The 11962-nt window shown below is 43.4% G+C and overlaps 1 long non-coding RNA gene across 1 annotated transcript in view; it reads left to right on the plus strand.

Moving 5' to 3' along the window:
• LOC118719781 overlaps positions 1–10770 on the plus strand; it is a 12549-nt gene extending 1779 nt beyond the window's left edge. The window contains exons 2-3 of the long non-coding RNA XR_004988271.2: positions 5722–5726; positions 10758–10770. This is a non-coding gene — a long non-coding RNA (uncharacterized LOC118719781). The remainder of the gene's footprint in view (positions 1–5721; positions 5727–10757) is intronic.
• Positions 10771–11962: the final 1192 nt, after the last annotated feature.

Genomic DNA, 11962 nt, shown 5'->3' on the forward strand with positions numbered 1-11962 from the left:
GCCAGTAATGTCATAACTCCGCCCACCAGTTGGGAGGAGAGAGAACCTTATAGTAACCACCCTTCTTTAATCAGTGTCTCCACCACGAGGAATTCAGAAACTGTCCACAGGATACACTGAGGCCCTGGGGACTCTGGAGGGGGCCTGGCTCCTCACAGCCCCGAGACAAATGGCCACACTTCCCATCAGCCACGGCGGTGGCCTCCCGGAAGGGCCTGGCTGGAATGGCGGGAACTTCCTGCTGCTCTGGCTGTGGCTTCCGGGTGTGTGTGAGGTGGGGGGGGGGGGGGGGCGAGGAACTAGCCTTCAGGAGTAGGCCCCTCGGAGTCTCAGTTGCAAACCGAAACCCCGGGCACCCCGTCCCCCAGCTCCCTCCCCGCCGCACTACCCGCGGGCTGGGCTGCCCGCTCCAGCCCCAAAGCTTCCCCTTCTACTGTCTCCTCAGGCGCCCGCCCGCGGGGACTGGCTGGGCCGCAGGGACAGGCCTTTCGGAGGCTGCTCGCGGCTCGGAGAACTTGTAGCCGCTAGATGGCAGCAAGACTCCATCGATGCCCGTCTTCCTTCTTTCCCTCCGCCCTCCGCGCTCAGAAAAAAACCGGCCCTCAAAATCAAAATGCAAATTATCCGCCTGCTGAGGCAAGTCTGTTAGGAGTCAGCATAGCTCCCACTTATATGGAACTTTCTTGTGTTGTTCATCACAGGAAAATCAAGATGCCAAGTGTATGAGTGTTCAGAACTCAGAAAGCATAGGTAAGAAGTTAAATATCACCCCCACTTCACTACCCAGACAGAAATAACCCTAAGTATATTTATGTATGGCTTTGTATAACAGGTAGCATTTTTATGTAGTATTTTCACAAGCAACATTTGAAAGTTTCACGTTGCATGGCCATCTTGGGTCAGTGGTTGAGCATGGACTTAAGAAGCCGGAAGTCAGAGTTCCATTGCCAGTAAGGGCACAACCCAGGGTTTCTTGCTCAATCCCCAGTGGGAGGCCGGCAGGAGGCAGCCTATTAATAATTCTCTCCAATCATTGTGATATCTCTCTCTCTCTCTCTCTCTCTCTCTCTCTCTCTCTCTCTCTCTCATATAAATAGTAAGAAAGAGTTTCATCTTATTCTGCATTTAAAGAAGAAAGAGTTTCATCTTATTTTGCATTATCAAGATCATCCTGCACAGAATACATGGATGAAAGCAGGAGTCCTGTGGAGAGTCACCTCACAGTGTGATCTGACCCTAAATTCCTAACTGGGCAGGTCACTCTCCAGGCATATACTTTATGGAGTGAAAGGTTTATTTTTGCGTGATGCAAGCCCTGTCCATTGTTTCTGTGCCTCTCTAGGTTAACACACCTTGGAAGTAAGCCATAACCACCACCCTTAAGAGAGTATATCATCTTATTAACTACCTTGTAATGCAATTCCCGCCTTGCTTTCTCCCACTTCCATGTAGTCTTCCCTAAATTTCTTTCTTATTCTCAAATGCATCATGAAAGAAGCTGCAAAACTGTTATTCTTCAGAGTATTTGAATACTTGTTCCCAGGCATGTGTCCGCATTTTGGCTCATATAAACTCTTCATAAAATTTTTCATCGTGTTTGAACTAGACTTATTTAGAGTCCATATATTTCTCTAAATCCATTTATTACATCGACAGGATGTACCATATTCTTGACAAGAGTAGTATTTGAATTATTCTAAGAGTTATTCTAGCCAAGGTCTGTACCTGATTGGTTTTGATTTTTTCAAAGATTTCTTTATTCATTGAGGGTTAATTGACATAAACTATCTCATTTATTTCAGGTGTACAATGTCATGATTTGATATTAGCATACATTGTGAAATGATCACCACAATAAATCCAGTTAACTTTGTGGGGGAGAAAGGAACTTTCCTCTATACTCCGTGTTCAATAATCAAATAGACAGAAGAAAATAAATGCTTCAGTCCTGATTAAAATGACATAATTTACCAAATTGCTAAGTCACGTGTAGTTTAAGAGAAATGAGTTTCCTTTCATCTGAAAAACAAAAGATTTTTTTGAAAACTCAAACAAAATTTTTGTAAAAATTGTAACCATTTTTACCAATTCATTGCATCCTGTGCAATTAGACTTGTTCTGCTCGAATCCAGGTTTTGTCCTTTTTAGTTCTCTCTATCTTGCCTGATAATTGATGGTGATGGGATGAGTGATAATCTCAAGAAATCTGCATTGCTGTCCTTCAAAGCTCACATGATTTCCTCAGTGAAGTGGATGTCTAGATTACTAAAGATTGTGAAAGGTATACCCCAAGTGGAAAACAATTTCTTAGCCACGGTGAGGGCATCCACTTCATGACAGGGGAAAGCTTTAACTCATGCAGACAACACACATAGGAGGAGAACACATTGATAACTCAAGCTAGGCAGTGCTTGAATGATGTCCAGATTAAATGTACTATGGTGGATGAAGAAATGCAAAAGCAAAAAAATTTACAAAAGAAAGTGAGGGAACCTGGAAGTGACAACCTTGGCTTTCCCATAAGCCCAATTATTCATGTCATTTACAGCCATTGTTTACCCTGTTAAATGTCTCTGATTCAGAACAGACTGTTGCCATGTTGCATGTCCACCAGAATGGCAAAAGTCGGGAAGGCGGAGTCACTTTTACAAAACCAGGATGATTTTATCCTCGCATGCCACAACATGATAGACAGGTTCATTTGGTTTAGTGTGTCCCTCAATTTTGTTGAAAGGCTTCTGATGTTAAGACATCTCAGATTTCCAGCAATTTCACATAATTTCTGGAATACTTATATACAAATAGAAAATAAAGAAGGCTCAGTTTTTTTTCTTATTTGTAGATCATCCACTTAACCAGAGCGATAATAAAAGATTTCAAAGACAAATACAGTTTAGATAATTGGCAGAAACATTTAGTTTTTAGTATTGACAAGATCTGGTGGGGTTATTTTTGTTTTGTTTTGTTATATTGTTTTTACGTAATGGAGGATCTGATTAAAACAGCATGAAACAGAGTCTTTTTTTGATTGTTTGTTTGTTTGTGTAGGCAGAAAACCCTTGCTAATCATCAGCAGCAAACTAATCATTCTTTATAGCAGAGAGAGAGAAAAAATCTAATTGTGGGACAGTTTACTTTTGATATTTAAACGCTTTCACTCAAATGAATTGATTTTATTCTTCCTCAGTTTGACCACATATAGGATTCCCTTTTCAAAACTTCCTACCTTCCTTACTACAATCAGATTTCTGTCCTGTTTTATCTCCTTCCCATTCTGAAACGACCAGCCTCACTTAAGGACAAAATTAATTTCATTTCCCTCAAAAATACATCTCCATATCTCATACTACTTTGGTTGTTGTTGTTCTTAATCAAAACATATTCTACTTTTATTGTATGCACAGTTGTTTTTCCTATTACTTTTCATTTCTTGTCTTAATTACAGCTATTAAAGTTCTTTACGTTTAAAAGATTAAATTTCTAGTGAAAACAAAGAAAAAGCAGTAGTGAACTATCCTTCATACCGGTACTCATTCATTCTTCCTTTCTTTCAAATTTATTGGGCTGGCATTGGTTAATAACATTACACAAGTTTCCAGGGAACAATTCTATTACCACATCATCTCTATATTGGGTTGTGCACTCACCACCTCAAAATCTAGTCTCTCTCTGACACCATATACTTTTCCATTTTAATTCCCCTCCTCCCTTTCTCTCTGGTAACCACCCTTCTTTAGTCTGTGTCTCCACCACGAGGACTTAAGAAACTGTCTACGGGAGATACACTGAGGCCCTGGGGACTCTGGAGGGGGCCTGGCGCCTCACAGCCCCGAGACAAATGGCCACACTTCCCATCAGCCACGGCGGTGGCCTTCCGGAAGGGCCTGGCTGGAATGGCAGGAACTTCCTGCTGCTCTGCCTGTGGCTTCCGGGTGTGTGTGTGGGGGGGGGGGGAACTAGCCTTCAGGAGGAGGCCCCTCGGAGTCTCAGTTGCAAACCGAAACCCCGGGCACCCCGTCCCCCGACTCCCTCCGAGCCGCACTACCCGCGGGCTGGGCTGCCCGCTCCAGCCCCAAAGCTTCCCTTTCCACTGTCTCCTCAGGCGCCCGCCCGCGGGGACCGGCTGGGCCGCAGGGACAGGCCTCTCGGAGGCTGCTCGCGGCTCGGAGAACTTGTGGCCGCTGGATGGCAGCAACACTCCGTCCATGCCTGTCTTCCTTCTCTCCCTCCGCCCTCCGCGCTCAGAAAAAAAAGCGGCCCTCAGAATCAAAATGCAAATTATCCGCCTGCTGAGGCAAGTCTGTTAGGAACCGACATAGCTCCCACTCTTTTCCTTACATTTATTACGTCTTTGATTAGCAGCCTGGTCCTATACTTTTTGACAGACAACTTTTCCCCTCTCTATTGTTCGTTTGTTTGTTTTTCGAGAGACAGTGGGGCCAAGTCGGGGGGTGGGGGGGCCTTATTTTAATTTTCTTGTTTTGTTCATCAAACGAATGTCTAGCTGACTTATTTTTATTTTTTCCAAGACCATTTAGTCATTGAGGTATACTTGAAATAAACTCTCATTAATTTCAGGTGTACAACATCATGATTAAATAATTGCATACATTGCTAAATGACCACCACAATGACTCTAGTTAAGGGTGTGTGAGGACAAAGAAACTTTCCTCTACACTCAAGGTTCCAATCATCAAAATGACAAGAGACAGATCAGCAAGAGAACATAACCAAATTTAATACACACACGTGTGTGGGAACCCCGCGTACACGTAAGGTCATAGACCCCACATGCACAAGAGGTTCAGAGATGGATAGAGGGATCCAGGCACATAAGACGTTCCAAATTAGAGACGATGGGGTCATGCACCTTTGGGGTCTTGAAGGGGACATTGCAGTATGGTAATAAGAGTAGATGTTTAGTAAAGAAGAGATTGCCCTGCCATATAGGTGGGTCAAAAAGACATTGTGGCTGATGGTGTCTTCTTATGAGCCAGGCCCCTTATTCAAGCTCTTCTAGGTAGTGAAAGGAAGGAACAGAAGACCCTCTGGAGCCTGAGGCCAAAGTTTCCTTTAGCTCAAAATAATCCATATACCAGAGACATATCCTGGGTGACTTGTCTTGAGCCTCTACAGTTCCATCCTCTAAAATTTCACACTCCAGAAGCTGGACTGATAGACCATCCTATCATCAATTCGGTCTCAGTCCTGAGAAAAGTTCTTTAGTTCAGTTAAAGTTGTGTCTCATCTTGGGAGGCGGTGATACCCACCTCTGATGTAAACAATCAGGTATGTAGTGAGAGGCATCTCTATGGAACAAGAGAAAAACAAATGCTAATGATCAGAGCACAACTATAATCCCAGTTTCTGAGTTCTGAAAGTAGGCACTTGACAGTTTCTAGAAGTGCACCTTCACTTTGAGTGAAAGCATGCAGAGAGTCTGATAGATTCTCCTGGCCTGCCCCTTGAATGACTCTGGTGCTAGTGAGCTTTCTGCAAAGGGTGTGGTGATTGTCCATAGATGACTAATGTCTTACATCAACTTGCCACTCTTCATTTGAAAAGTTTATCTTCATTGTTGAAAGTATTACAGATGCCCTCTTTTTTCCCCTTTGAACACTTCTAGACCCCAACCCCCCCCCCCCAACCGCCTCTCCCCCTCCCCGATACCTCTATGCCCAGGAGGCCTTCATGACACTATTGGCTGTGTCCCTGTGTTAGCTCTGGTTTATATATGTATGCATACAAGTTCTTTGGGTAATCTTTTCCCACCCAACTTGTCCCACTTTAGCTTGCCTGGCCTTTGTGAAAAGGGCAGTTTCAGTTCTCAATGACTTCAAGACAAGGATGGAAAACTAAAAAAAACAAAAACTTAGTTTTTTCAGCCAGATATTTAAAAACAAAACAAAACAAAAATCTAGAAAACTTTGAAATCCAGTCGTGTGTATTGGTAGAAATCTTAAAACAACAAACATACAAACTCAAAAGACAATGAAGTGCATTAGAATTAAATATCTACAATGGTATATTATAGTTTGTACTGAAAGAATTTTTCTCTTGAAAATCACCCTCATTTTTCTCTCTATCAAAGATAACTAAATTAGGGCTAATTTACTAGGAAAATAGGTCTAATTTCAATAAACTTGGTGTAGTCATTTGTATAAAGCCAGCAATAATCGTGACTAACCACACAGGCTCTTTGAAATCAGGAAGTTTGTCACCAGGAATCTTCAGACTGCACCTGACAAGGCCTCCAGAGGCCTGAAAAGCAAAGGCAAAGACTGCCAGCCAACATTGTCCTCAATACCTATAGGTTTGGGTGGATTCCTCTCTGCCTGAGGGCCTGCAACTGCCAAGTATTGGCATTCTTTTCCCACATACATGGTAAAGTCGCTCATGTAAAGAGAGAAAGCCAGGTGAGTAAGCTACCTGGTCAATATTTGTGAGACTTGCTATTGGCTTCCACACATCACTCTTTAAGCCTTAAAGTCGGCTGGTTGTCATCTGAGTCTCTGCATGTCTCTGCATGACATTCCAGTCAAAGCCTTGCTTATAAAACCAGTTTCCAATTCTGTCCTGTTATAAGGAGACCTTATATCACATTCATATCAAACTTACACAAACAAACTTATTGCCATGGAGATAATAGTCACTGAGAGGTTCCAAGTTCTGGAGGAATCAGGTAGAGAGAAGAAAATAAATGTTTCAGTCCTGCTTACAATGTCATAATTTACCAAATTGCTAAGTCATGGGTAGTTTAAGAGAAACAAGTTTACTCTCATCTGAAAAAAAAAATTTAAAACCAGAAAGAAAAAGTCATAAAATTGTAACCATTTTGCCCTAGCTGGTTTGGCTCTGCCGATAGAGCACCGGCCTGTGGACTGAATGGGTCCAGGGTTCAATTTAGGTCAAGAGCACATGCCCAGGTTTCTGGCTCAATCCCCAGGGGGGAACATGCAGAAGGCAGCAAATCAATGATTCTCTCTCATCATTAATTCTCTCTCCCTCCTTATTCCTCTCTGAAATCAATTAAAAAATTTTTTTTTTAATGGCAGCCATTTTCCCCAGTTTATTCTGTCCTGTGCAATTAGACTTGTTCTGCTTGAGTCCAGGTGTTTTTTCCCCTTAGTTCTCTTGACCTTGCCTGATATTTGAAGGTGACTGGGTTGGCGATGATTCCAAGAAGTTTGCAGGACTGTCCATCAAGGCTCACATGACTTGCTTAGTTTGATATAAGTGTCTGGATCACTAGACATTGTGGAAGGTAAACTCCAAGTGGAAGACAATTTCTTTGCCACAGTGAGGGCATGAGACTCTTGTGCCACAATCTGATAACTACAGCTTCATTCATTTTAGTGTGTTCCTCAGTTTTGGTGATAGATTCCTAATGTCAATACATCTTAGGTTTCTAGCAGTTTTACATAATTTCTGGAACACTTATAACATATACAAATACAACATAAAGATTGCTCAATGTTATCTCTATTTTAAAATATTGTTTCATTGATTTTTAGAGAGAGAGGAAGGGAGAGAGAGATAAAGACATTGATCATCCAAAACCAGTTTGGCTCAGTGGATAGAGCGTCGGCCTGCGGACTAAAAGGTCCCAGGTTCGATTCCAGGCAAGGGCATGTACCTTGGTTGCGGGCACATCCCCACTGGGGGGTGTGCAGGAGGCAGCTGATCGATGATTCTCTCTCATCTATGTTTCTAACTATCTACCCCTCTCTTTCTCTCTGTAAAAAAAAATCAATAAAAAATTATTTAAAAAAAAATCAGAGCTGAGCCAGCAGAGAAAAAAATAACACTCAGCAATGTTTAAAAAAAAAAAAAAAAAAAAGACATTGATCAGAGGGAAACATAAATCAGTCAGCTACCTCCTGCATGTCCCCTATTGGAGATGAACCCACAACCCTGGCATACACCCTGATGTGGAAATCAACCAGTGACCTCTTGGTTCATGGAATAAGACTCAACCAGTAAGTTATACTGTCCTAGCTGTTATTTCTTGTTTGTCAATGCTTCCCACATAATTTCAACCACCAAAATGAGCTTAACAACTTTAACATTTATCTTACGTAGAGAGAGAAAACAAAACTTTTTAGGTGTTCCAGGAATCCCTCTGGAGTATCCCAAACTTAATCTGAGGTCAAGACTCTATTTATAATTTAAATTTTGGAGAGTCTGTCAAACTTACTAAACTGAACAGTGCATCATTATGAAGCAATACTTAATTGTGCACTTAACCAGAGTGACAATAAAAGCTTTCAAAGACAAATACAGAAGTTTACGTAATTGTTAGCAACTCTAATTTCTTGATATTGAGGAAATTCGGTGGGTTTATTGGTGTTTTTTCAGCAATGGAGGATCTGATTAAGACAACATGAAACACACAAACTTATTGTGATAAAACAGTCTTTTATTTCGAGGCAGAAACCTTCTCACAGCAGTAGTGGCAGACCAATTGCTCTTTACAGCAGAGGGAGAACTTAATCTAATTTTAAACTTTTTTCTTTATTGATTGAGGTATTATATATGTGTCCTTATCACCCCATTGCACCCCCCACCACCCTCACTCATGTCCTCACCCCTGTTGCCTATGTCCATTGGTACATAGTCTAATTTTGCCTCGGTTTACTTTTTATATTTAAACATCCTGCAGGCCCGGAGCGGATGGGCCCGGAGCAGCCGGGCCCAGAGCAGCCGGGTTGGGTGCAGCCAGGCCCGGAGCAGCAGCAGCCAGGCCGGGAGCTGTAGCAGCTAGACCGGGAGAGACAGTGGCCAGACCCGGAGCAGCTGGTTGTGGAACGGACCAGAGCAACAGAGGCCAGGCCTGGAGCAGCCAGGCCTGAAACAGCTCACTCCTTGCCTGCCTCCGCCCCAAGGCTGCCTCTCAGACATGGTTGGAAACTTTTGGGGGAACTTGAGAGTCTGCTGAATCAAGTGATGAAGGCTTAGATCTGGATGTGTTGAGTTAGTATAGCACTGGGGTGTTGATCTGTGAGTGCCTTGTGTGGGGTTTGGATGAGGTTGGTTGATCTATTTGGAAATGTCTTTTGTGTGAAGTGTATCCTTGGGCATGTGGAGGTATTATTGATTTGAGAAAATGCTAAGTAACTGATTTACTATCTGAAAGATTTAAAGTTCTGAAGGTTTAAGGTCTCTTGCCAAAAAGAGGTTTTAAAGCTAACACCTTAATTTTAATGGAGAAAGGGGAAGACAAGCCCTTCCTACCCAGAACAGGTAATCCAATTCCAACCAGCAGCTATCTTTAAACAATGTGTCCATTTACACTTGAATGGCTACGCCTTTTGATAGCCTAAGGGCAAGTTTACATGTAAACAAGTTTGCTTCTCAATTTCCAGGGCAAAAAAAAACAAGGTTTAAAATTATTAGATTTTAAAATTTGTTCTTAGAAGTGTAAAAGTTTATTAATTAAAAAACAACAACAACAACAAAAAAGGAGATTGAAAAACCTGATGAACAATAATAGCTGTTCATTGTAGTAGAGTCGGGGATATGGGAGGGGAGTGGACTGACTGTTCTGGGGAAAGGGATTGGTGGAGGGAGGAAGAGATTGAACATAAACTGTGCACCTATGGATGAGGACAATGAGGGGTGGGGAGGGGGTGGAGGGTGGGGTGAGAACCTGGTAGAGGGGGGAAGAAAAGAAGAACCTTCGTAATAATATGAACAATAAAGATTGATTTTTAAAAAATAATAAAAAAATAAACTAGAGGCCTGGTGCACAAAATCGTGTACTGAGGCAGAGGGGTCCCTCAGCAAGGCCCATGCCCTCTCACAGTCCACCCCTGATGGATCTCAATGGATCGATCCATGGATCACCCCAAAGAGATAGGCCCCACCCACCTAACTGGGGTTCCTGGATGGTTCACCCCACAGAGGGAGGCCCAACACACCAGCCTCAGTACCAGGCAGGGTAGCCTGGGCCTCCCTCTTTGGGGCAATTGATGATGCCCCCACAGAGGGAGACCCCGCCCATCTGCCACAGCCTTTGGTCCATGGCCTGGGTCTCTCTCTGCAGGGTAATCATGGGGCCATGGCTGGGTCCCTGACCAATCGCATTTCATCCACCTGGGCTGGCCTGGTGCCAGTGGGTGTCATAGCCTCCTCTAGAAGGTCCTCCAGAAGGACATCCGGAAGGACGTCCCTAAGGTCCTTCTGCTGTGCATTCTAATTAGCATATTATCCTTTTATTATTAGATTCTCTCCCTCCAATGAATTGCTTTTACTTTTCCTCAGCTTGACCACATATAAAATTTCCTTTCTCAAGATCTCCTTTTCACTCACCTTCTACAACCTTCCTGTCTACATTCAGATTTCTGTCCAATTTTTTCTCCTTCCCATTCTGAAACAACCAGCGTGGCTTTAGGACAAAATTAGTTTCCTTTCCCTCAAAAATCTGCAATTCTCATACCACATTTCTTGTTATTGTTGTTGTTCTTCTTCTTAGTTTCCTTTCCCTCAAAAATCTGCGATTCTAATACCACATTTGTTGTTGTTCTTTTTCTTCGCCAAAACATATTCTGCTTTTCTTGTATGCCCAGTTGTTTTTCCTATTGCTTTTCATTTCTGTGGCTTTAATTGCATATATTAAAGTTCTTCAACTTTAAGTCCTTAATTTCCAGTGAAAACAAAGAAATTAACTGTCTGTTACACCAGTACTCATTCATTCTTCCTTTCTTTCGAATTTATTGGGCTGGCATTGGTTAATAACATTACACAAGTTTCCAGAGAACAATTCTATTATCACATCATCTCTATATTGGGTTGTGCATCCACCACCCCAAAATCTAGTCTACCTCTGACATCATATATTTGACCCTTTTCATTCCCCTCCTCCCTTTCTCTCTGGTAACCATCCTTCTTTAGTCTGTGTCTCCACCACGAGGACTTAAGAAACTGTCCACAGGATACACTGAGGCCCTGGGGACTCTAAAGGGGACCTGGCGCCTCATAGCCCCGAGACAAATGGCCACACTTCCCATCAGCCACTGCGGTGGCCTTCCGGAAGGGCCTGGCTGGAATGGCGGGAACTTCCTGCTGCTCTGGCTGTGGCTTCCGGGTGTGAGGGTGTGTGTTGGGGGGGGGGGGGAGAAAGACTGGCCTTCGGGAGGAGGCCCCTCGGAGTCTCAGTTGCAAACCGAAACCCAAGGCACCCCGTCCCCCAACTCCCACCCCGCCGCACTACCCGCGGGCTGGGCTGCCAGCTCCAGACCCAAAGCTTCCCCTTCCCACTGTCCTCAGGCGCCCCCCCCCCCCGCGGGGACTGGCTGGGCCGCAGGGACAGGCCTCTCGGAGGCTGCTCGCGGCTCGGAGAACTTGTGGCCGCTGGATGGCAGCAACACTCCGTCCATGCCTGTCTTCCTTCTCTCCCTCCGCCCTCCGCCCTCAGAAAAAAAGCGGCCTTCAGAATCAAAATGCAAATTATCCGTCTGCTGAGGCAAGTCTGTTAGGAACCAGCATAGCTCCTACTCTTTTCCTTACATTTATTATGTCTTTGATTAGTAGCCTGGTCCTATACTTTTTGGCAGACAACTTTTCCCCTCTCTATAGTTCGTTTGTTTTTCGAGAGACAGTGGGGCCAAGTCGGGGGGTGGGGGGGCCTTATTTTAATTTTCTTGTTTTGTTCATCAAACGAATGTCTAGCTGACTTATTTTTATTTTTTCCAAGACCATTTAGTCATTGAGGTATACTTGAAATAAACTCTCATTAATTTCAGGTGTACAACATCATGATTAAATAATTGCATACATTGCTAAATGACCACCACAATGACTCTAGTTAAGGGTGTGTGAGGACAAAGAAACTTTCCTCTACACTCAAGGTTCCAATCATCAAAATGACAAGAGACAGATCAGCAAGAGAACATAACCAAATTTAATACACACACGGGTGTGGGAACCCCGCGTACACGTAAGGTCATAGACCCCACATGCA

This window comes from Pipistrellus kuhlii, unplaced genomic scaffold (assembly GCF_014108245.1).
Source record: "Pipistrellus kuhlii isolate mPipKuh1 unplaced genomic scaffold, mPipKuh1.p scaffold_m20_p_16, whole genome shotgun sequence".
NCBI classification, from domain to species: Eukaryota; Metazoa; Chordata; class Mammalia; order Chiroptera; family Vespertilionidae; genus Pipistrellus; species Pipistrellus kuhlii.